The sequence below is a fragment of the Taudactylus pleione genome, unplaced genomic scaffold (assembly GCF_031769625.1).
Source record: "Taudactylus pleione unplaced genomic scaffold, aTauple2 ptg000085l, whole genome shotgun sequence".
Lineage (NCBI taxonomy): Eukaryota > Metazoa > Chordata > Amphibia > Anura > Myobatrachidae > Taudactylus > Taudactylus pleione.
The window spans coordinates 13,572,555-13,599,070 of NW_028284487.1; the positions used below are offsets into that span (position 1 = coordinate 13,572,555).

At 37.3% G+C, this 26,516-nt stretch overlaps 7 non-coding genes across 7 annotated transcripts; all 7 read left to right on the forward strand.

The window, feature by feature from the left end:
• Positions 1–3,585: 3,585 nt before the first annotated feature.
• Positions 3,586–3,657, forward strand: TRNAQ-CUG (transfer RNA glutamine (anticodon CUG)). The gene has a single exon. It is a non-coding gene; the product is annotated as a tRNA-Gln (tRNA).
• Positions 3,658–7,649: 3,992 nt separating this feature from the next.
• Positions 7,650–7,721, forward strand: TRNAQ-CUG (transfer RNA glutamine (anticodon CUG)). The gene has a single exon. It is a non-coding gene; the product is annotated as a tRNA-Gln (tRNA).
• A 944-nt stretch (positions 7,722–8,665) lies between these two features.
• Positions 8,666–8,737, forward strand: TRNAQ-CUG (transfer RNA glutamine (anticodon CUG)). Its single transcript has one exon. It is a non-coding gene; the product is annotated as a tRNA-Gln (tRNA).
• A 942-nt stretch (positions 8,738–9,679) lies between these two features.
• Positions 9,680–9,751, forward strand: TRNAQ-CUG (transfer RNA glutamine (anticodon CUG)). Its single transcript has one exon. It is a non-coding gene; the product is annotated as a tRNA-Gln (tRNA).
• A 2,947-nt stretch (positions 9,752–12,698) lies between these two features.
• Positions 12,699–12,770, forward strand: TRNAQ-CUG (transfer RNA glutamine (anticodon CUG)). Its single transcript has one exon. It is a non-coding gene; the product is annotated as a tRNA-Gln (tRNA).
• A 3,934-nt stretch (positions 12,771–16,704) lies between these two features.
• TRNAQ-CUG (transfer RNA glutamine (anticodon CUG)) lies at positions 16,705–16,776 on the forward strand. The gene has a single exon. It is a non-coding gene; the product is annotated as a tRNA-Gln (tRNA).
• Positions 16,777–25,838: 9,062 nt separating this feature from the next.
• On the forward strand, positions 25,839–25,910 carry TRNAQ-CUG (transfer RNA glutamine (anticodon CUG)). The gene has a single exon. It is a non-coding gene; the product is annotated as a tRNA-Gln (tRNA).
• Positions 25,911–26,516: the final 606 nt, after the last annotated feature.

Below are 26,516 nucleotides of genomic sequence, written 5' to 3' on the forward strand. Positions count from 1 at the left end.
TCTAAAAAATCATCATATCACCATTTTGGGCAATCACAATCTGGGATGTGAAATCCATTGCTACAGCACTCAAAAAGGTAACAGAGGGTTTTTCTGGTTTGCCATAAAAAGTTATTTAGACATAGAGTTGAAAACAATACACAGGGCGAGAATAACAATGGGGTGGATGGAGCAACAGTCCTCCACATTAAAATAGGCCCATCATCAACTGTACGGTTTGCCATAAATCATAAGTATCAAAATTGTAGTTTTAGTTTTCTCATCAAACTATGTTATTTTTCTACTTTTCTGTATTTAGAGAGAAATTGGGGCTGATAGTGTAGGCAATGTACAAACCGACTTGGATCTGGCTACATCCACATAGAACTGGTCACAGCTCCTCCCCTTCTCAGTATAGGCCCTGAAACATTTTAGCCCCTGACCCATGTGGTCCTTAATCCGGCCTTAACAATATGCAAATAGATTGGTAGCATTTCAAAGATTTTAACCACCTCCAGTTTAGTATACAGTTTATTATATGTGGACTGTTACAGCCTGGCATAATATGTCAATAGGTTCCATTGTGTTATAGTTAGCACTCTGGACTCTGAATCCAGTGATCCGAGTTCAAATCTCGGTGGGACCTTGTTTAAATATTTCTTGTTAAAATAGTAAACAAATATGACACATTATAAAATATGTATGTATTCGTGGCCGATCGGTTTTGGCGATGGACTAGAAATCCATTGGGGTCTCCCAGCGCGTGTTCAAATACTGCCGACTACATTTTGGCTTGCTGGAAAAATGTCATTGAATTAAATTTTAAACCAATACTCAAACGTTTTAGAAACCATTCAGTGATCATAAACACCTGTAGAATAAACCAAAAATGCTTCCTTTCTTTGCCATGGGGGTGTGCCTACTATTATATTATCATAGTTATGTTATTTGCGCCTGATACCAGCAATATTCCCCCATATCATCTAATTTATCAATCTCCTTCATGATTTATCATATCACCATGTACTTTAGCTTTCTCTAAAAAATCATCATATCACCATTTTGGGCAATCACAATCTGGGATGTGAAATCCATTGCTACAGCACTCAAAAAGGTAACAGAGGGTTTTTCTGGTTTGCCATAAAAAGTTATTTATACATGGAGTAGAAAACAATACACAGGGCGAGAATAACAATGGGGTGGAAGGACCAACAGTCCCCCACTATAAAATAGGCCCATCATCAACTGTACGGTTGCCCATAAATCATAAGTATCAAAATTGTTGTTTTAGTTTTCTCATCAAACTATGTTATTTTTCTACTTTTCTGTATTTAGAGAGAAACTGGGGCTGACAGTGTAGGCGTTGTACACACTCACTTGGATCTGGCTACATCCACATAGCACTGGTCACATCTCCTCCCCTTTTCAGTATAGGCCCTGAAACATTTTAGCCCCTGACCCATGTGGCCCTTAATCCGGCCTTAACAATATGCAAATAGATTGGTAGCATTTCAAAGATTTTAAGCACCTCCAGTTTAGTATACAGTTTATTATATGTGGACTGTTACAGCCTGGCATAATATGTCAATAGGTTCCATGGTGTAATGGTTAGCACTCTGGACTCGGAATCCAGCAATCCAAGTTCAAATCTTTTAAAAAAGTAAATTATTGTAAAAAAAGTAAACAAATATGACACATTATAAAATATGTATGTATTCGTGGCCGATTGGTTTTGGCGATGGACTAGAAATCCATTGGGGTCTCCCAGCGCGTGTTCAAATACTGCCGACTACATTTTGGCTTGCTGGAAAAATGTCATTGAAATAAATTTTAAACCAATACGCAAACGTTTTAGAAACCATTCAGTGATCATAAACACCTGTAGAATAAACCAAAAATGCTTCCTTTCTTTGCCATGGCGGTGTGCCTACTATTATATTATCATAGTTATGTTATTTGCACCTGATACCAGCAATATTCCCCCATACCATCTAATTTATCAATCTCCTTCATGATTTACCATATCACCATGTACTTTAGCTTTCTCTAAAAAATTATCATATCACCATTTTGGGCAATCACAATCTGGGATGTGAAATCCATTGCTACAGCACTCAAAAAGGTAACAGAGGGTTTTTCTGGTTTGCCATAAAAAGTTATTTATACATAGAGTTGAAAACAATACACAGGGCGAGAATAACAATGGGGTGGATGGAACAACAGTCCTCCACATTAAAATAGGCCAATCATCAACTGTACGGTTGGCCATAAATCATAAGTATCAAAATTGTAGTTTTAGTTTTCTCATCAAACTATGTTATTTTTCTACTTTTCTGTATTTAGAGAGAAACTGGGGCTGACAGTGTAGGCGTTGTACACACTCACTTGGATCTGGCTACATCCACATAGCACTGGTCACATCTCCTCCCCTTTTCAGTATAGGCCCTGAAACATTTTAGCCCCTGACCCATGTGGCCCTTAATCCGGCCTTAACAATATGCAAATAGATTGGTAGCATTTCAAAGATTTTAACCACCTCCAGTTTAGTATACAGTTTATTATATGTGGACTGTTACAGCCTGGCATAATATGTCAATAGGTTCCATGGTGTAATGGTTAGCACTCTGGACTCGGAATCCAGCAATCCAAGTTCAAATCTTTTAAAAAAGTAAATTATTGTAAAAAAAGTAAACAAATATGACACATTATAAAATATGTATGTATTCGTGGCCGATTGGTTTTGGCGATGGACTAGAAATCCATTGGGGTCTCCCAGCGCGTGTTCAAATACTGCCGACTACATTTTGGCTTGCTGGAAAAATGTCATTGAAATAAATTTTAAACCAATACGCAAACGTTTTAGAAACCATTCAGTGATCATAAACACCTGTAGAATAAACCAAAAATGCTTCCTTTCTTTGCCATGGCGGTGTGCCTACTATTATATTATCATAGTTATGTTATTTGCACCTGATACCAGCAATATTCCCCCATACCATCTAATTTATCAATCTCCTTCATGATTTACCATATCACCATGTACTTTAGCTTTCTCTAAAAAATTATCATATCACCATTTTGGGCAATCACAATCTGGGATGTGAAATCCATTGCTACAGCACTCAAAAAGGTAACAGAGGGTTTTTCTGGTTTGCCATAAAAAGTTATTTATACATAGAGTTGAAAACAATACACAGGGCGAGAATAACAATGGGGTGGATGGAGCAACAGTCCTCCACATTAAAATAGGCCAATCATCAACTGTACGGTTGGCCATAAATCATAAGTATCAAAATTGTAGTTTTAGTTTTCTCATCAAACTATGTTATTTTTCTACTTTTCTGTATTTAGAGAGAAATTGGGGCTGATAGTGTAGGCGTTGTACAAACCCACTTGGATCTGGCTACATCCACATAGCACTGGTCACAGCTCCTCCCCTTCTCAGTATAGGCCCTGAAACATTTTAGCCCCTGACCCATGTGGTCCTTAATCCGGCCTTAACAATATGCAAATAGATTGTTAGCATTTCAAAGATTTTAACCACCTCCAGTTTAGTATACAGTTTATTATATGTGGACTGTTACAGCCTGGCATAATATGTCAATTGGTTCCATGGTGTAATGGTTAGCACTCTGGACTCTGAATCCAGCAATCCAAATTCAAATCTTGGTGGGACCTTGTTTAAATATTTATTGTAAAAATAGTAAACAAATATGGCACGTTATAAAATATGTATGTATTCGTGGCCGATCGGGTTTGGCGATGGACTAGAAATCCGTTGGGGTCTCCCAGCGCGTGTTCAAATACTGGCGACTACATTTTGGCTTGCTGGAAAAATGTCATTGAAATAAATTTTAAACCAATACTCAAACGTTTTAGAAACCATTCAGTGATCATAAACACCTATAGAATAAACCAAAAATGCTTCCTTTCTTTGCCATGGGGGTGTGCCTACTATTATATTATCATAGTTATGGCATTTGCACCTGATACCAGCAATATTCCCCCATACCATCTAATTTATCAATCTCCTTCATGATTTACCATATCACCATGTACTTTAGCTTTCTCTAAAAAATCATCATATCACCATTTTGGGCAATCACAATCTGGGATGTGAAATCCATTGCTACAGCACTCAAAAAGGTAACAGAGGGTTTTTCTGGTTTGCCATAAAAAGTTATTTATACATAGAGTTGAAAACAATACACAGGGCGAGAATAACAATGGGGTGGATGGAGCAACAGTCCTCCACATTAAAATAGGCCCATCATCAACTGTACGGTTGGCCATAAATCATAAGTATCAAAATTGTAGTTTTAGTTTTCTCATCAAACTATGTTATTTTTTTACTTTTCTGTATTTAGAGAGAAATTGGGGCTGAGAGTGTAGGCGTTGTACAAACCGACTTGGATCTGGCTACATCCACATAGAACTGGTCACAGCTCCTCCCCTTCTCAGTATAGGCCCTGAAACATTTTAGCCCCTGACCCATGTGGTCCTTAATCCGGCCATAACAATATGCAAATAGATTGGTAGCATTTCAAAGATTTTAACCACCTCCAGTTTAGTATACAGTTTATTATATGTGGACTGTTACAGCCTGGCATAATATGTCAATAGGTTCCATTGTGTTATAGTTAGCACTCTGGACTCTGAATCCAGTGATCCGAGTTCAAATCTCGGTGGGACCTTGTTTAAATATTTATTGTTAAAATTGTAAACAAATATGACACATTATAAAATATGTATGTATTCGTGGCCGATCGGTTTTGGCGATGGACTAGAAATCCGTTGGGGTCTCCCAGCGCGTGTTCAAATACTGCCGACTACATTTTGGCTTGCTGGAAAAATGTCATTGAAATAAATTTTAAACCAATACTCAAACGTTTTAGAAACCATTCAGTGATCATAAACACCTGTAGAATAAACCAAAAATGCTTCCTTTCTTTGCCATGGGGGTGTGCCTACTATTATATTATCATAGTTATGTTATTTGCGCCTGATACCAGCAATATTCCCCCATATCATCTAATTTATCAATCTCCTTCATGATTTACCATATCACCATGTACTTTAGCTTTCTCTAAAAAATCATCATATCACCATTTTGGGCAATCACAATCTGGGATGTGAAATCCATTGCTACAGCACTCAAAAAGGTAACAGAGGGTTTTTCTGGTTTGCCATAAAAAGTTATTTATACATAGAGGTGAAAACAATAAACAGGGCGAGAAAAACAATGAAGTGGAAGGAGCAACAGTCCCCCACTATAAAATAGGCCCATCATCAACTGGACGGTTGGCCATAAATCATAAGTATCAAAATTGTTGTTTTAGTTTTCTCATCAAACTATCTTATTTTTCTACTTTTCTGTATTTAGAGAGAAACTGGGGCTGACAGTGTAGGCGTTGTACACACCCACTTGGATCTGGCTACATCCACATAGCACTGGTCACATCTCCTCCCCTTCTCAGTATAGGCCCTGAAACATTTTAGCCCCTGACCCATGTGGTCCTTAATCCGGCCTTAACAATATGCAAATAGATTGGTAGCATTTCAAAGATTTTAAGCACCTCCAGTTTAGTATACAGTTTATTATATGTGGACTGTTACAGCCTGGCATAATATGTCAATAGGTTCCATTGTTTCATGGTTAGCACTCTGGACTCTGAATCCAGCAATCCAAATTCAAATCTTGGTGGGACCTTGTTTAAATATTTATTGTAAAAATAGTAAACAAATATGGCACGTTATAAAATATGTATGTATTCGTGGCCGATCGGTTTTGGCGATGGACTAGAAATCCGTTGGGGTCTCCCAGCGCGTGTTCAAATACTGCCGACTACATTTTGGCTTGCTGGAAAAATGTCATTGAAATAAATTTTAAACCAATACTCAAACGTTTTAGAAATCATTCAGTGATCATAAACACCTGTAGAATTAACCAAAAATGCTTCCTTTCTTTGCCATGGGGGTGTGCCTACTATTATATTATCATAGTTATGTTTTTTGCACCTGATACCAGCAATATTCCCCCATATCATCTAATTTATCAATCTCCTTCATGATTTACCATATCACCATGTACTTTAGCTTTCTCTAAAAAATCATCATATCACCATTTTGGGCAATCACAGTCTGGGATGTGAAATCCATTGCTACAGCACTCAAAAAGGTAACAGAGGGTTTTTCTGGTTTGCCATAAAAAGTTATTTAGACATAGAGTTGAAAACAATACACAGGGCGAGAATAACAATGGGGTGGATGGAGCAACAGTCCTCCACATTAAAATAGGCCCATCATCAACTGTACGGTTTGCCATAAATCATAAGTATCAAAATTGTAGTTTTAGTTTTTTCATCAAACTATGTTATTTTTCTACTTTTCTGTATTTAGAGAGAAATTGGGGCTGATAGTGTAGGCAATGTACAAACCGACTTGGATCTGGCTACATCCACATAGAACTGGTCACAGCTCCTCCCCTTCTCAGTATAGGCCCTGAAACATTTTAGCCCCTGACCCATGTGGTCCTTAATCCGGCCTTAACAATATGCAAATAGATTGGTAGCATTTCAAAGATTTTAACCACCTCCAGTTTAGTATACAGTTTATTATATGTGGACTGTTACAGCCTGGCATAATATGTCAATAGGTTCCATTGTGTTATAGTTAGCACTCTGGACTCTGAATCCAGTGATCCGAGTTCAAATCTCGGTGGGACCTTGTTTAAATATTTATTGTTAAAATAGTAAACAAATATGACACATTATAAAATATGTATGTATTCGTGGCCGATCGGTTTTGGCGATGGACTAGAAATCCGTTGGGGTCTCCCAGCGCGTGTTCAAATACTGCCGACTACATTTTGGCTTGCTGGAAAAATGTCATTGAAATAAATTTTAAACCAATACTCAAACGTTTTAGAAACCATTCAGTGATCATAAACACCTGTAGAATAAACCAAAAATGCTTCCTTTCTTTGCCATGGGGGTGTGCCTACTATTATATTATCATAGTTATGTTATTTGCGCCTGATACCAGCAATATTCCCCCATATCATCTAATTTATCAATCTCCTTCATGATTTACCATATCACCATGTACTTTAGCTTTCTCTAAAAAATCATCATATCACCATTTTGGGCAATCACAATCTGGGATGTGAAATCCATTGCTACAGCACTCAAAAAGGTAACAGAGGGTTTTTCTGGTTTGCCATAAAAAGTTATTTATACATAGAGTTGAAAACAATACACAGGGCGAGAAAAACAATGAAGAGGAAGGAGCAACAGTCCCCCACTATAAAATAGGCCCATCATCAACTGGACGGTTGGCCATAAATCATAAGTATCAAAATTGTTGTTTTAGTTTTCTCATCAAACTATCTTATTTTTCTACTTTTCTGTATTTAGAGAGAAACTGGGGCTGACAGTGTAGGCGTTGTACACACCCACTTGGATCTGGCTACATCCACATAGCACTGGTCACATCTCCTCCCCTTCTCAGTATAGGCCCTGAAACATTTTAGCCCCTGACCCATGTGGTCCTTAATCCGGCCTTAACAATATGCAAATAGATTGGTAGCATTTCAAAGATTTTAAGCACCTCCAGTTTAGTATACAGTTTATTATATGTGGACTGTTACAGCCTGGCATAATATGTCAATAGGTTCCATGGTGTAATGGTTAGCACTCTGGACTCTGAATCCAGCAATCCAAGTTCAAATCTTGGTCGGACCTTGTTTAAAAATTTATTGTAAAAATTGTAAACAAATATGGCACGTTATAAAATATGTATGTATTCGTGGCCGATTGGTTTTGGCGATGGACTAGAAATCCATTGGGGTCTCCCAGCGTGTGTTCAAATACTGCCGACTACATTTTGGCTTGCTGGAAAAATGTCATTGAAATAAATTTTAAACCAATACTCAAACGTTTTAGAAACCATTCAGTGATCATAAACACCTGTAGAATAAACCAAAAATGCTTCCTTTCTTTGCCATGGGGGTGTGCCTACTATTATATTATCATAGTTATGTTATTTGCACCTGATACCAGCAATATTCCCCTATATAATCTAATTTATCAATCTCATTCATGATTTACCATATCACCATGTACTTAAGCTTTCTCTAAAAAATCATCATATCACCATTTTGGGCAATCACAATCTGGGATGTGAAATCCATTGCTACAGCACTCAAAAAGGTAACAGAGGATTTTTCTGGTTTGCCATAAAAAGTTATTTATACATAGAGTTGAAAACAATACACAGGGCGAGAATAACAATGGGGTGGAAGGAGCAACAGTCCCCCACTATAAAATAGGCCCATCATCAACTGTACGGTTGGCCATAAATCATAAGTATCAAAATTGTTGTTTTAGTTTTCTCATCAAACTATCTTATTTTTCTACTTTTCTGTATTTAGAGAGAAACTGGGGCTGACAGTGTAGGCGTTGTACACACCCACTTGGATTTGGCTACATCCACATAGCACTGGTCACATCTCCTCCCCTTCTCAGTATAGGCCCTGAAACATTTTAGCCCCTGACCCATGTGTTCCTTAAACCGGCCTTAACAATATGCAAATAGATTGGTAGCATTTCAAAGATTTTAAGCACCTCCAGTTTAGTATACAGTTTATTATATGTGGACTGTTACAGCCTGGCATAATATGTCAATAGGTTCCATGGTGTAATGGTTAGCACTCTGGACTCTGAATCCAGCAATCCAAGTTCAAATCTTGGTGGGACCTTGTTTAAATATTTATTGTAAAAATAGTAAACAAATATGGCACGTTATAAAATATGTATGTATTCGTGGCCGATTGGTTTTGGCGATGGACTAGAAAACCATTGGGGTCTCCCAGCGAGTGTTCAAATACTGCCGACTACATTTTGGCTTGCTGGAAAAATGTCATTGATATAAAATTTAAAGCAATACTCAAACGTTTTAGAAATCATTCAGCGATCATAAACACCTGTAGAATTAACCAAAAATGCTTCCTTTCTTTGCCATGGGGGTGTGCCTACTATTATATTATCATAGTTATGTTTTTTGCACCTGATACCAGCAATATTCCCCCATATCATCTAATTTATCAATCTCCTTCATGATTTACCATATCACCATGTACTTTAGCTTTCTCTAAAAAATCATCTTATCACCATTTTGGGCAATCACAATCTGGGATGTGAAATCCATTGCTACAGCACTCAAAAAGGTAACAGGGTTTTTCTGGTTTGCCATAAAATGTTATTTCTACATAGAGTTGAAAACAATACACAGGGCGAGAATAACAATGGGGTGGAAGGAGCAACAGTCCCCCACTATAAAATAGGCCCATCATCAACTGTACGGTTGGCCATAAATCATAAGTATCAAAATTGTTGTTTTAGTTTTCTCATCAAACTATCTTATTTTTCTACTTTTCTGTATTTAGAGAGAAACTGGGGCTGACAGTGTAGGCGTTGTACACACCCACTTGGATCTGGCTACATCCACATAGCACTGGTCACATCTCCTCCCCTTCTCAGTATAGGCCCTGAAACATTTTAGCCCCTGACCCATGTGGTCCTTAATCCGGCCTTAACAATATGCAAATAGATTGGTAGCATTTCAAAGACTTTAACCACCTCCAGTTTAGTATACAGTTTATTATATGTGGACTTTTACAGCCTGGCAAAATATGTCAATAGGTTCCATGGTGTAATGGTTAGCACTCTGGACTCTGAATCCAGCAATCCATGTTCAAATCTTGGTGGGACCTTGTTTAAATATTTATTGTAAAAATAGTAAACAAATAAGGCACGTTATAAAATATGTATGTATTCGTGGCCGATTGGTTTTGGCGATGGACTAGAAATCCATTGGGGTCTCCCAGCGCGTGTTCAAATACTGCCGACTACATTTTGGCTTGCTGGAAAAATGTCATTGAATTAAATTTTAAACCAATACTCAAACGTTTTAGAAACCATTCAGTGATCATAAACACCTGTAGAATAAACCAAAAATGCTTCCTTTCTTTGCCATGGGGGTGTGCCTACTATTATATTATCATAGTTATGTTATTTGCGCCTGATACCAGCAATATTCCCCCATATCATCTAATTTATCAATCTCATTCATGATTTACCATATCACCATGTAGTTTAGCTTTCTCTAAAAAATCATCATATCACCATTTTGGGCAATCACAATCTGGGATGTGAAATCCATTGCTACAGCACTCAAAAAGGTAACAGAGGGTTTTTCTGGTTTGCCATAAAAAGTTATTTATACATAGAGTTGAAAATAATACACAGGGCGAGAATAACAATGGGGTGGATGGAGCAACAGTCCTCCACATTAATATAGGCTCATCATCAACTGTACGGTTGGCCATAAATCATAAGTATCAAAATTGTAGTTTTAGTTTTTTCATCAAACTATGTTATTTTTCTTCTTTTCTGTATTTAGAGAGAAATTGGGGCTGATAGTGTAGGCGTTGTACAAACCCACTTGGATCTGGCTACATCCACATAGAACTGGTCACAGCTCCTCCCCTTCTCAGTATAGGCCCTGAAACATTTTAGCCCCTGACCCATATGGTCCTTAATCCGGCCTTAACAATATGCAAATAGATTGGTAGCATTTCAAAGATTTTAAGCACCTCCAGTTTAGTATACAGTTTATTATATGTGGACTGTTACAGCCTGGCAAAACATGTCAATAGGTTCCATGGTGTAATGGCTAGCACTTTGGACTTTGAATCCAGTGATCCGAGTTCAAATCTCGGGTCACTGGATAAATATTTATTGTAAAAAAAGTAAACAAATATGACACATTATAAAATATGTATGTATTCGTGGCCGATTGGTTTTGGCGATGGACTAGAAATCCATTGGGGTCTCCCACCGTGTGTTCAAATATTGCCGACTACATTTTGGCTTGCTGGAAAAATGTCATTGAAATAAATTTTAAACCAATACTCAAACATTTTAGAAACCATTCAGTGATCATAAACACCTGTAGAATAAACCAAAAATGCTTCCTTTCTTTGCCATGGGGGTGTGCCTACTATTATATTATCAAAGTTATGTTATTTGCACCTGATACCAGCAATATTCCCCCATATCATCTAATTTATCAATCTCCTTCATGATTTACCATATCACCATGTACTTTAGCTTTCTCTAAAAAATCATCATATCACCATTTTGGGCAATCACAATCTGGGATGTGAAATCCATTGCTACAGCACTCAAAAAGGTAGCAGAGGGTTTTTCTGGTTTGCCATAAAAAGTTATTTATACATAGAGTTGAAAACAATACACAGGGCGAGAATAACAATGGGGTGGATGGAGCATCAGTCCTCCACTTTAAAATAGGCCCATCATCAACTGTACGGTTGGCCAAAAATCATAAGTATCAAAATTGTTGTTTTAGTTTTCTCATCAAACTATGTTATTTTTCTACTTTTCTGTATTTAGAGAGAAACTGGTGCTGACAGTGTAGGCGTTGTACACACCCACTTGGATCTGGCTACATCCACATAGAAACTGGTCACATCTCCTCCCCTTTTCAGTATAGGCCCTGAAACATTTTAGCCCCTGACCCATGTGGCCCTTAATCCGGCCTTAACAATATGCAAATAGATTGGTAGCATTTCAAAGATTTTAAGCACCTCCAGTTTAGTATACAGTTTATTATATGTGGACTGTTACAGCCTGGCAAAATATGTCAATAGGTTCCATGGTGTAATGGTTAGCACTCTGGACTCTGAATCCAGCAATCCAAGTTCAAATCTTTTAAAAAAGTAAACAAATATGACACTTTATAAAATATGTATGTATTCGTGGCCGATTGGTCTTGGCGATGGACTAGAAATCCATTGGGGTCTCCCACCGCGTGTTCAAATACTGCCGACTACATTTTGGCTTGCTGGATAAATGTAATTGAAGTAAATTTTAAACCAATACTCAAACATTTTAGAAACCATTCAGTGATCATAACCACCTGTAGAATAAACCAAAAATGCTTCCTTTCTTTGCCATGGGGGTGTGCCTACTATTATATTATCACAGTTATGTTATTTGCACCTGATACCAGCAATATTCCCCCATATTATCTAATTTATCAATCTCCTTCATGACTTACCATATCACCATGTACTTTAGCTTTCTCTAAAAAATCATCATATCACCATTCTGTGCAATCACAATCTGGGATGTGAAATCCATTGCTACAGCACTCAAGAAGGTAGCAGAGAGTTTTTCTGGTTTGCCATAAAAAGTTATTTATACATAGAGTTGAAAACAATACACAGGGCGAGAATAACAATAGGGTGGATGGAGCTACAGTCCTCCACATAGAAATAGGCCCACCATCAACTGTACGGTTGGCCATAAATCTTAAGTATTAAAATTGTAGTTTTAGTTTTCTCATCAAACTATGTTATTTTTCTACTTTTCTGTATTTAGAGAGAAATTGGGGATGACAGTGTAGGCGTTGTACACACCCACTTGGATCTGGCTACAACCACATAGCACTGGTCACATCTCCTCCCCTTTTCAGTATAGGCCCTGAAACATTTTAGCCCCTTACCCATGTGGCCCTTAATCCGGCATTAACAATATGCAAATAGATTGGTAGCATTTCAAAGATTTTAAGCACCTCCAGTTTAGTATACAGTTTATCATATGTGGACTGTTACAGCCTGGCATAATATGCCAATAGGTTCCATGGTGTAATGGTTAGCACTTTGGACTCTGAATCCAGTGATCCGAGTTCAAATCTCGGTGGGACCTTGTTTAAATATTTATTGTAAAAATAGTAAACAAATATGACACGTTATAAAATATGTATGTATTCATGGCCGATTGGTTTTGGCGATGGACTAGAAATCCATTGGGGTCTCCCAGCGCATGTTCAAATACTGCCGACAACATTTAGGCTTGCTGGAAAAATGTAACTGAAATAAATTTTAAACCAATACTCAAACGTTTTAGAAACCATTCAGTGATCATAAACACCTGTAGAATAAACCAAAAATGCTTCCTTTCTTTGCCATGGGGGTGTGCCTACTATTATATTATCATAGTTATGTTATTTGCACCTGATACCAGCAATATTCCCCCATATCATCTAATTTATCAATCTCCTTCATGATTTACCATATCACCATGTACTTTAGCTTTCTCTAACAAATCATCATATCACCATTTTGGGCAATCACAATTTGGGATGTGAAATCCATTGCTACAGCACTCAAAAAGGTAACAGAGGGTTTTTCTGGTTTGCCATAAAAAGTTATTTATACATAGAGTTGAAAACAATACACAGGGAGAGAATAACAATGGGGTGGAAGGAGCAACAGTCCCCCACTATAAAATAGGCCCATCATCAACTGTACGGTTGGCCATAAATCATAAGTATCAAAATTGTTGTTTTAGTTTTCTCATCAAACTATGTTATTTTTCTACTTTTCTGTATTTAGAGAGAAACTGGGGCTGACAGTGTAGGCGTTGTACACACCCACTTGGATCTGGCTACATCCACATAGAAACTGGTCACATCTCCTCCCCTTATAGGCCCTGAAACATTTTAGCCCCTGACCCATGTGGCCCTTAATCCGGCCTTAACAATATGCAAATAGATTGGTAGCATTTCAAAGATTTTAAGCACCTCCAGTTTAGTATACAGTTTATTATATGTGGACTGTTACAGCCTGGCAAAATATGTCAATAGGTTCCATGGTGTAATGTTTAGCACTCTGGTCTCTGAATCCAGCAATCCAAGTTCAAATCTTTTAAAAAAGTAAACAAATATGACACATTATAAAATATGTATGTATTCGTGGCCGATTGGTCTTGGCGATGGACTAGAAATCCATTGGGGTCTCCCACCGCGTGTTCAAATACTGCCGACTACATTTTGGCTTGCTGGATAAATGTCATTGAAATAAATTTTAAACCAATACTCAAACATTTTAGAAACCATTCAGTGATCATAAACACCTGTAGAATAAACCAAAAATGCTTCCTTTCTTTGCCATGGGGGTGTGCCTACTATTATATTATCACAGTTATGTTATTTGCACCTGATACCAGCAATATTCCCCCATATTATCTAATTTATCAATCTCCTTCATGACTTACCATATCACCATGTACTTTAGCTTTCTCTAAAAAATCATCATATCACCATTTTGGGCAATCACAATCTGGGATGTGAAATCCATTGCTACAGCACTCAAAAAGGTAGCAGAGGGTTTTTCTGGTTTGCCATAAAAAGTTATTTATACATAGAGTTGAAAACAATACACAGGGCGAGAATAACAATGGGGTGGACGGAGCATCAGTCCTCCACTTTAAAATAGGCCCATCATCAACTGTACGGTTGGCCAAAAATCATAAGTATCAAAATTGTAGTTTTAGTTTTCTCATCAAACTATGTTATTTTTCTACTTTTCTGTATTTAGAGAGAAATTGGGGCTGACAGTGTAGGCGTTGTACACACCCACTTGGATCTGTCTACATCCACAAAGCACTGGTCATATCTCCTCACCTTTTCAGTATAGGCCCTGAAACATTTTAGCCCCTGACTCATGTGGCCCTTTATCCGGCCTTAACAATATGCAAATAGATTGGTAGCATTTCAAAGATTTTAAGCACCTCCAGTTTAGTATACAGTTTATTATATGTGGACTGTTACAGCCTGGCATAATATGTCAATAGGTTCCATTGTGTCATGGTTAGCACTCTGGACTCTGAATCCAGTGACCGGAATTCAAATCTCAGTGGGACCTTGTTTAAATATTTATTGTTAAAATAGTAAACAAATATGACACATTATAAAATATGTATGTATTCGTGGCTGATCGGTTTTGGCGATGGACTAGAAATCCATTGGGGTCTCCCAGCTCGTGTTCAAATACTGCCGACTAAATTTTGGCTTGCTGGAAAAATGTCATTGAATTAAATTTTAAACAAATACTCAAACATTTTAGAAACCATTCAGTGATCATAAACACCTGTAGAATAAACCAAAAATGCTTCCTTTCTTTGCCATGGGGGTGTGCCTACTATTATATTATCATAGTTATGTTATTTGTGCCTGATACCAGCAATATTCCCCCATATCATCTAATTTATCAATCTCCTTCATGATTTACCATATCACCATGTACTTTAGCTTTCTCTAAAAAATCATCATATCACCATTTTGGGCAATCACAATTTGGGATGTGAAATCCATTGCTACAGCACTCAAAAAGGTAACAGAGGGTTTTTCTGGTTTGCCATAAAAAGTTATTTATACATAGAGTTGAAAACAATACACAGGGCGAGAATAACAATGGGGTGGAAGGAGCAACAGTCCCCCACTATAAAATAGGCCCATCATCAACTGTACGGTTGGCCATAAATCATAAGTATCAAAATTGTTGTTTTAGTTTTCTCATCAAACTATGTTATTTTTCTACTTTTCTGTATTTAGAGAGAAATTGGGGATGACAGTGTAGGCGTTGTACACACCCACTTGGATCTGGCTACATCCACATAGAAACTGGTCACATCTCCTCCCCTTTTCAGTATAGGCCCTGAAACATTTTAGCCCCTGACCCATGTGGCCCTTAATCTGGCCTTAACAATATGCAAATAGATTGGTAGCATTTCAAAGATTTTAAGCACCTCCAGTTTAGTATACAGTTTATTATATGTGGACTGTTACAGCCTGGCAAAATATGTCAATAGGTTCCATGGTGTAATGGTTAGCACTCTGGACTCTGAATCCAGCAATCCAAGTTCAAATCTTTTAAAAAAGTAAACAAATATGACACATTATAAAATATGTATGTATTCGTGGCTGATTGGTCTTGGCGATGGACTAGAAATCCATTGGGGTCTCCCACCGCGTGTTCAAATACTGCCGACTACATTTTGGCTTGCTGGATAAATGTCATTGAAATAAATTTTAAACCAATACTCAAACATTTTAGAAACCATTCAGTGATCATAAACACCTGTAGAATAAACCAAAAATGCTTCCTTTCTTTGCCATGGGGGTGTGCCTACTATTATATTATCACAGTTATGTTATTTGCACCTGATACCAGCAATATTCCCCCATATTATCTAATTTATCAATCTCCTTCATGACTTACCATATCACCATGTACTTTAGCTTTCTCTAAAAAATCATCATATCACCATTCTGTGCAATCACAATCTCGGATGTGAAATCCATTGCTACAGCACTCAAGAAGGTAGCAGAGAGTTTTTCTGGTTTGCCATAAAAAGTTATTTATACATAGAGTTGAAAACAATACACAGGGCGAGAATAACAATAGGGTGGATGGAGCTACAGTCCTCCACATAGAAATAGGCCCACCATCAACTGTACGGTTGGCCATAAATCTTAAGTATTAAAATTGTAGTTTTAGTTTTCTCATCAAACTATGTTATTTTTCTACTTTTCTGTATTTAGAGAGAAATTGGGGATGACAGTGTAGGCGTTGTACACACCCACTTGGATCTGGCTACAACCACATAGCACTGGTCACATCTCCTCCCCTTTTCAGTATAGGCCCTGAAACATTTTAGCCCCATACCCATGTGGCCCTTAATCCGGCATTAACAATATGCAAATAGATTGGTAGCATTTCAAAGATTTTAAGCACCTCCAGTTTAGTATACAGTTTATTATATGTGGACTGTTACAGCCTGGCATAATATGCCAATAGGTTCCATGGTGTAATGGTTAGCACTTTGGACTCTGAATCCAGTGATCCGAGTTCAAATCTCGGTGGGACCTTGTTTAAATATTTATTGTAAAAATAGTAAACAAATATGACACGTTATAAAATATGTATGTATTCATGGCCGATTGGTTTTGGCGATGGTCTAGAAATCCATTGGGGTTTCCCAGCGCATGTTCAAATACTGCCGACAACATTTAGGCTTGCTGGAAAAATGTAACTGAAATAAATTTTAAACCAAAACTCAAACGTTTTAGAAACAAGTCAGTGATCATAAACACCTGTAGAATAAACCAAAAATGCTTCCTTTCTTTGCCATGGGGGTGTGCCTACTATTATATTATCATAGTTATGTTATTTGCACCTGATACCAGCAATATTCCCCCATATCATCTAATTTATCAATCTCCTTCATGATTTACCTTATCACCAAGTACTTTAGCTTTCTCTAAAAAATCATCATATCACCATTTTGGGCAATCACAATCTGGGATGTGAAATCCATTGCTACAGCACTCAAAAAGGTAACAGAGGGTTTTTCTGGTTTGCCATAAAAAGTTATTTATACATAGAGTTGAAAACAATACACAGGGCGAGAATAACAATGGGGTGGATGGAGCAACAGTCCTCCACATTAAAATAGGCCAATCATCAACTGTACGGTTGGCCATAAATCATAAGTATCAAAATTGTAGTTTTAGTTTTCTCATCAAACTATGTTATTTTTCTACTTTTCTGTATTTAGAGAGAAATTGGGGCTGATAATGTAGGCGTTGTACAAACCCACTTAGATCTGGCTACATCCACATAGCACTGGTCACAGCTCCTCCCCTTCTCAGTATAGGCCCTGAAACATTTTAGCCCCTGACCCATGTGGCCCTTAATCCGGCCTTAACAATATGCAAATAGTTTGGTAGCATTTCAAAGATTTTAAGCACCTCCAGGTAGTATACAGTTTATTATATGTGGACTGTTACAGCCTGGCATAAGACTTCAATAGGTTCAATTGTGTAATGGTTTGCACTCTGGACTCTGAATCCAGTGATCCGAGTTCAAATCTCAATGGCACCTCGTTTAAATATTTATTGTAAAAATAGTAAACAAATATGACACGTTATAAAATATGTATGTATTCATGGCCGATTGGTTTTGGCGATGGACTAGAAATCCATTGGGGTCTCCCAGCGCGTGTTCAAATACTGCCGACTACATTTTGGCTTCCTGGAAAAATGTCATTGAAATAAATTTTAAACCAATACTCAAACATTTTAGAAACCATTCAGTGATCATAAACACCTGTAGAATAAACCAAAAATGCTTCCTTTCTTTGCCATGGGGGTGTGCATACTATTATATTATCATAGTTATGTTATTTGCGCCTGATACCAGCAATATTCCCCTATATAATCTAATTTATCAATCTCCTTCATGATTTACCATATCACCATGTACTTTAGCTTTCTCTAAAAAATCATCATATCACCATTTTGGGCAATCACAATCTGGGATGTGAAATCCATTGCTACAGCACTCAAGAAGGTAGCAGAGGGTTTTTCTGGTTTGCCATAAAAATTTATTTATACATAGAGTTGAAAACAATACACAGGGCGAGAATAACAATGGGGTGGAAGGAGCTACAGTCCTCCACATAAAAATAGGCCCACCATCAACTGTACGGTTGGCCATAAATCATAAGTATTAAAATTGTAGTTTTAGTTTTCTCATCAAACTATGTTATTTTTCTACTTTTCTGTATTTAGAGAGAAATTGGGGCTGATAGTGTAGGCGTTGTACAAACCCACTTGGATCTGGCTACATCCATATAGCACTGGTCACATCTCCTCCCCTTTTCAGTATAGGCCCTGAAACATTTTAGCCCCATACCCATGTGGCCCTTAATCCGGCATTAACAATATGCAAATAGATTGGTAGCATTTCAAAGATTTTAAGCACCTCCAGTTTAGTATACAGTTTATTATATGTGGACTGTTACAGCTTGGCATAATACGTCAATAGGTTCCATGGTGTAATGGTTAGCACTTTGGACTTTGAATCCAGTGATCCGAGTTCAAAGCTCGGATCACTGGATAAATATTTATTGTAAAAATAGTAAACAAATATGACACATTATAAAATATGTATGTATTCGTGGCCGATTGGTTTTGGCGATGGTCTAGAAATCCATTGGGGTCTCCCACCACGTGTTCAAATACTGCCGACTACATTTTGGCTTGCTGGAAAAATGTCATTGAAATAAATTTTAAACCAATACTCAAACATTTTTGAAACCATTCAGTGATCATAAACACCTGTAGAATAAACCAAAAATGCTTCCTTTCTTTGCCATGGGGGTGTGCCTACTATTATATTATCACAGTTATGTTAATTGCACCTGATACCAGCAATATTCCCCCATATAATCTAATTTATCAATCTCCTTCTTGATTTAATATATCACCATGTACTTTAGCTTTCTCTAAAAAAATCATCATATCACCATTTTGTGCAATCACAATCTGGGATGTGAAATCCATTGCTACAGCACTCAAGAAGGTAGTAGAGAGTTTTTCTGGTTTGCCATAAAAAGTTATTTATACATAGAGTTGAAAACAATACACAGGGCGAGAATAACAATGGGGTGGATGGAGCAACAGTCCTCCACATTAAAATAGGCCAATCATCAACTGTACGGTTGGCCATAAATCATAAGTATCAAAATTGTAGTTTTAGTTTTCTCATCAAACTATGTTATTTTTCTACTTTTCTGTATTTAGAGAGAAATTGGGGCTGATAGTGTAGGCGTTGTACAAACCCACTTAGATCTGGCTACATCCACATAGCACTGGTCACAGCTCCTCCCCTTCTCAGTATAGGCCCTGAAACATTTTAGCCCCTGACCCATGTGGCCCATAATCCAGCCTTAACAATATGCCAATAGTTTGGTAGCATTTCAAAGATTTTAAGCACCTCCAGTTTAGTATACAGTTTATTATATGTGGACTGTTACAGCCTGGCATAAGATGTCAATAGGTTCAATGGTGTAATGGTTAGCACTCTGGACTCTGAATCCAGTGATCCGAGTTCAAATCTCAATGGCACCTTGTTTAAATATTTATTGTAAAAATAGTAAACAAATATGACACGTTATAAAATATGTATGTATTCATGGCCGATTGGTTTTGGCGATGGACTAGAAATCCATTGGGGTCTCCCAGCGCGTGTTCAAATACTGCCGACTACATTTTGGCTTGCTGGAAAAATGTCATTGAAATAAATTTTAAACCAATACTCAAACGTTTTAGAAACCATTCAGTGATCATAAACACCTGTAGAATAAACCAAAAATGCTTCCTTTCTTTGCCATGGGGGTGTGCCTACTATTATATTATCATAGTTATGTTATTTGCACCTGATACCAGCAATATTCCCCCATATGATCTAATTTATCTATCTCCTTCATGATTTACCATATCACCATGTACTTTAGCTTTCTCTAAAAAATCATCATATCACCATTTTGGGCAATCACAATCTGGGATGTGAAATCCATTGCTACAGCACTCAAGAAGGTAGCAGAGGGTTTTTCTGGTTTGCCATAAAAATTTATTTATACATAGAGTTGAAAACAATACACAGGGCGAGAATAACAATGGGGTGGAAGGAGCTACAGTCCTCCACATAAAAATAGGCCCACCATCAACTGTACGGTTGGCCATAAATCATAAGTATTAAAATTGTAGTTTTAGTTTTCTCATCAAACTATGTTATTTTTCTACTTTTCTGTATTTAGAGAGAAATTGGGGCTGATAGTGTAGGCGTTGTACAAACCCACTTGGATCTGGCTACATCCATATAGCACTGGTCACATCTCCTCCCCTTTTCAGTATAGGCCCTGAAACATTTTAGCCCCATACCCATGTGGCCCTTAATCCGGCATTAACAATATGCAAATAGATTGGTAGCATTTCAAAGATTTTAAGCACCTCCAGTTTAGTATACAGTTTATTATATGTGGACTGTTACAGCTTGGCATAATACGTCAATAGGTTCCATGGTGTAATGGTTAGCACTTTGGACTTTGAATCCAGTGATCCAAGTTCAAAGCTCGGATCACTGGATAAATATTTATTGTAAAAATAGTAAACAAATATGACACATTATAAAATATGTATGTATTCGTGGCCGATTGGTTTTGGCGATGGACTAGAAATCCATTGGGGTCTCCCACCACGTGTTCAAATACTGCCGACTACATTTTGGCTTGCTGGAAAAATGTCATTGAAATAAATTTTAAACCAATACTCAAACATTTTTGAAACCATTCAGTGATCATAAACACCTGTAGAATAAACCAAAAATGCTTCCTTTCTTTGCCATGGGGGTGTGCCTACTATTATATTATCACAGTTATGTTATTTGCACCTGATACCAGCAATATTCCCCCATATAATCTAATTTATCAATCTCCTTCTTGATTTAATATATCACCATGTACTTTAGCTTTCTCTAAAAAAATCATCATATCACCATTTTGTGCAATCACAATCTGGGATGTGAAATCCATTGCTACAGCACTCAAGAAGGTAGTAGAGAGTTTTTCTGGTTTGCCATAAAAAGTTATTTATACATAGAGTTGAAAACAATACACAGGGCGAGAATAACAATGGGGTGGATGGAGCAACAGTCCTCCACATTAAAATAGGCCAATCATCAACTGTACGGTTGGCCATAAATCATAAGTATCAAAATTGTAGTTTTAGTTTTCTCATCAAACTATGTTATTTTTCTACTTTTCTGTATTTAGAGAGAAATTGGGGCTGATAGTGTAGGCGTTGTACAAACCCACTTAGATCTGGCTACATCCACATAGCACTGGTCACAGCTCCTCCCCTTCTCAGTATGGGCCCTGAAACATTTTAGCCCCTGACCCATGTGGCCCATAATCCAGCCTTAACAATATGCCAATAGTTTGGTAGCATTTCAAAGATTTTAAGCACCTCCAGTTTAGTATACAGTTTATTATATGTGGACTGTTACAGCCTGGCATAAGATGTCAATAGGTTCAATGGTGTAATGGTTAGCACTCTGGACTCTGAATCCAGTGATCCGAGTTCAAATCTCAATGGCACCTTGTTTAAATATTTATTGTAAAAATAGTAAACAAATATGACACGTTATAAAATATGTATGTATTCATGGCCGATTGGTTTTGGCGATGGACTAGAAATCCATTGGGGTCTCCCAGCGCGTGTTCAAATACTGCCGACTACATTTTGGCTTGCTGGAAAAATGTCATTGAAATAAATTTTAAACCAATACTCAAACGTTTTAGAAACCATTCAGTGATCATAAACACCTGTAGAATAAACCAAAAATGCTTCCTTTCTTTGCCATGGGGGTGTGCCTACTATTATATTATCATAGTTATGTTATTTGCACCTGATACCAGCAATATTCCCCCATATCATCTAATTTATCTATCTCCTTCATGATTTACCATATCACCATGTACTTTAGCTTTCTCTAAAAAATCATCATATCACCATTTTGGGCAATCACAATCTGGGATGTGAAATCCATTGCTACAGCACTCAAGAAGGTAGCAGAGGGTTTTTCTGGTTTGCCATAAAAAGTTATTTATACATAGAGTTGAAAACAATACACAGGGCGAGAATAACAATGGGGTGGAAGGAGCTACAGTCCTCCACATAAAAATAGGCCCACCATCAACTGTACGGTTGGCCATAAATCATAAGTATTAAAATTGTAGTTTTAGTTTTCTCATCAAACTATGTTATTTTTCTACTTTTCTGTATTTAGAGAGAAATTGGGGCTGATAGTGTAGGCGTTGTACAAACCCACTTGGATCTGGCTACATCCATATAGCACTGGTCACATCTCCTCCCCTTTTCAGTATAGGCCCTGAAACATTTTAGCCCCATACCCATGTGGCCCTTAATCCGGCATTAACAATATGCAAATAGATTGGTAGCATTTCAAAGATTTTAAGCACCTCCAGTTTAGTATACAGTTTATTATATGTGGACTGTTACAGCTTGGCATAATACGTCAATAGGTTCCATGGTGTAATGGTTAGCACTTTGGACTTTGAATCCAGTGATCCGAGTTCAAAGCTTGGATCACTGGATAAATATTTATTGTAAAAATAGTAAACAAATATGACACATTATAAAATATGTATGTATTCGTGGCCGATTGGTTTTGGCGATGGACTAGAAATCCATTGGGGTCTCCCACCACGTGTTCAAATACTGCCGACTACATTTTGGCTTCCTGGAAAAATGTCATTGAAATAAATTTTAAACCAATACTCAAACATTTTTGAAACCATTCAGTGATCATAAACACCTGTAGAATAAACCAAAAATGCTTCCTTTCTTTGCCATGGGGGTGTGCCTACTATTATATTATCACAGTTATGTTATTTGCACCTGATACCAGCAATATTCCCCCATATAATCTAATTTATCAATCTCCTTCTTGATTTAATATATCACCATGTACTTTAGCTTTCTCTAAAAAAATCATCATATCACCATTTTGTGCAATCACAATCTGGGATGTGAAATCCATTGCTACAGCACTCAAGAAGGTAGTAGAGAGTTTTTCTGGTTTGCCATAAAAAGTTATTTATACATAGAGTTGAAAACAATACACAGGGCAAGAATAACAATGGGGTGGATGGAGCAACAGTCCTCCACATTAAAATAGGCCAATCATCAACTGTACGGTTGGCCATAAATCATAAGTATCAAAATTGTAGTTTTAGTTTTCTCATCAAACTATGTTATTTTTCTACTTTTCTGTATTTAGAGAGAAATTGGGGCTGATAGTGTAGGCGTTGTACAAACCCACTTAGATCTGGCTACATCCACATAGCACTGGTCACAGCTCCTCCCCTTCTCAGTATAGGCCCTGAAACATTTTAGCCCCTGACCCATGTGGCCCTTAATCCAGCCTTAACAATATGCCAATAGTTTGGTAGCATTTCAAAGATTTTAAGCACCTCCAGTTTAGTATACAGTTTATTATATGTGGACTGTTACAGCCTGGCATAAGACGTCAATAGGTTCAATGGTGTAATGGTTAGCACTCTGGACTCTGAATCCAGTGATCCGAGTTCAAATCTCAATGGCACCTTGTTTAAATATTTATTGTAAAAATAGTAAACAAATATGACACGTTATAAAATATGTATGTATTCATGGCCGATTGGTTTTGGCGATGGACTAGAAATCCATTGGGGTCTCCCAGCGCGTGTTCAAATACTGCCGACTACATTTTGGCTTGCTGGAAAAATGTCATTGAAATAAATTTTAAACCAATACTCAAACGTTTTAGAAACCATTCAGTGATCAAAAACACCTGTAGAATAAACCAAAAATGCTTCCTTTCTTTGCCATGGGGGTGTGCCTACTACTATATTACCATAGTTATGTTATTTGCACCTGATACCAGCAATATTCCCCCATATCATCTAATTTATCAATCTCCTTCATGATTTATCTTATCACCATGTACTTTAGCTTTCTCTAGAAATCATCATATCACCATTTTGGGCAATCACAATCTGGGATGTGAAATCCATTGCTACAGCACTCAAAAAGGTAACAGGGTTTTTCTGGTTTGCCATAAAAAGTTATTTATACATAGAGTTGAAAACAATACACAGGGCGAGAATAACAATGGGGTGGGAGGAGCAACAGTCCTCCACATTAATATAGGCCCATCATCAACTGTACGGTTGGCCATAAATCATAAGTATCAAAATTGTTGTTTTAGTTTTCTCATCAAACTATGTTATTTTTCTACTTTTCTGTATTTAGAGAGAAATTTTAGCTGACAGTATAGGCGTTGTACACACCCACTTGGATCTGGCTACATCCACATAGCACTGGTCACATCTCCTCCCCTTCTCAGTATATGCCCTGAAACATTTTAGCCCCTGACCCATGTGTCCCTTAATCCGGCCTTAACAATATGCAAATAGTTTGGTAGCATTTCAAAGATTTTAAGCACCTCCAGTTTAGTATACAGTTTATTATATGTGGACTATTACAGCCTGGCATAATATGTCAATAGGTTCCATGATGTAATGGTTAGCACTTTGTACTTTGAATCCAGTGATCCAAGTTCAAATCTCGGTGGGACCTTGTTTAAATATTTATTGTAAAAAAGTAAACAAATATGACACATTATAAAATATGTATGTATTCGTGGCCGATTGGTTTTGGCGATGGACTAGAAATCCATTGGGGTCTCCCACCACGTGTTCAAATACTGCCGACTACAGTTTGGCTTGCTGGAAAAATGTCATTGAAATAAATTTTAAACCAGTACTCAAACATTTTAGAAACCATTCAGTGATCATAAACACCTGTAGAATAAACCAAAAATGCTTCCTTTCTTTGCCATGGGGGTGTGCCTACTATTATATTATCACAGTTATGTTATTTGCACCTGATACCAGCAATATTCCCCCATATTATCTAATTTATCAATCTCCTTCATGACTTACCATATCACCATGTACTTTAGCTTTCTCTAAAAAATCATCATATCACCATTCTGTGCAATCACAATCTGGGATGTGAAATCCATTGCTACAGCACTCAAGAAGGTAGCAGAGAGTTTTTTCTGGTTTGCCATAAAAAGTTATTTATACATAGAGTTGAAAACAATACACAGGGCGAGAATAACAATAGGGTGGATGGAGCTACAGTCCTCCATATGGAAATAGGCCCACCATCAACTGTACGGTTGGCCATAAATCTTAAGTATTAAAATTGTAGTTTTAGTTTTCTCATCAAACTATGTTATTTTTCTACTTTTCTGTATTTAGAGAGAAATTGGGGATGACAGTGTAGGCGTTGTACACACCCACTTGGATCTGGCTACAACCACATAGCACTGGTCACATCTCCTCCCCTTTTCAGTATAGGCCCTGAAACATTTTAGCCCCATACCCATGTGGCCCTTAATCCGGCATTAACAATATGCAAATAGATTGGTAGCATTTCAAAGATTTTAAGCACCTCCAGTTTAGTATACAGTTTATTATATGTGGACTGTTACAGCCTGGCATAATATGCCAATAGGTTCCATGGTGTAATGGTTAGCACTTTGGACTCTGAATCCAGTGATCCGAGTTCAAATCTCGGTGGGACCTTGTTTAAATATTTATTGTAAAAATAGTAAACAAATATGACACGTTATAAAATATGTATGTATTCATGGCCGATTGGTTTTGGCGATGGTCTAGAAATCCATTGGGGTCTCCCAGCGCATGTTCAAATACTGCCGACAACATTTAGGCTTGCTGGAAAAATGTAACTGAAATAAATTTTAAACCAATACTCAAACGTTTTAGAAACAAGTCAGTGATCATAAACACCTGTAGAATAAACCAAAAATGCTTCCTTTCTTTGCCATGGGGGTGTGCCTACTATTATATTATCATAGTTATGTTATTTGCACCTGATACCAGCAATATTCCCCCATATCATCTAATTTATCAATCTCCTTCATGATTTACCTTATCACCAAGTACTTTAGCTTTCTCTAAAAAATCATCATATCACCATTTTGGGCAATCACAATCTGGGATGTGAAATCCATTGCTACAGCACTCAAAAAGGTAACAGAGGGTTTTTCTGGTTTGCCATAAAAAGTTATTTATACATAGAGTTGAAAACAATACACAGGGCGAGAATAACAATGGGGTGGATGGAGCAACAGTCCTCCACATTAAAATAGGCCAATCATCAACTGTACG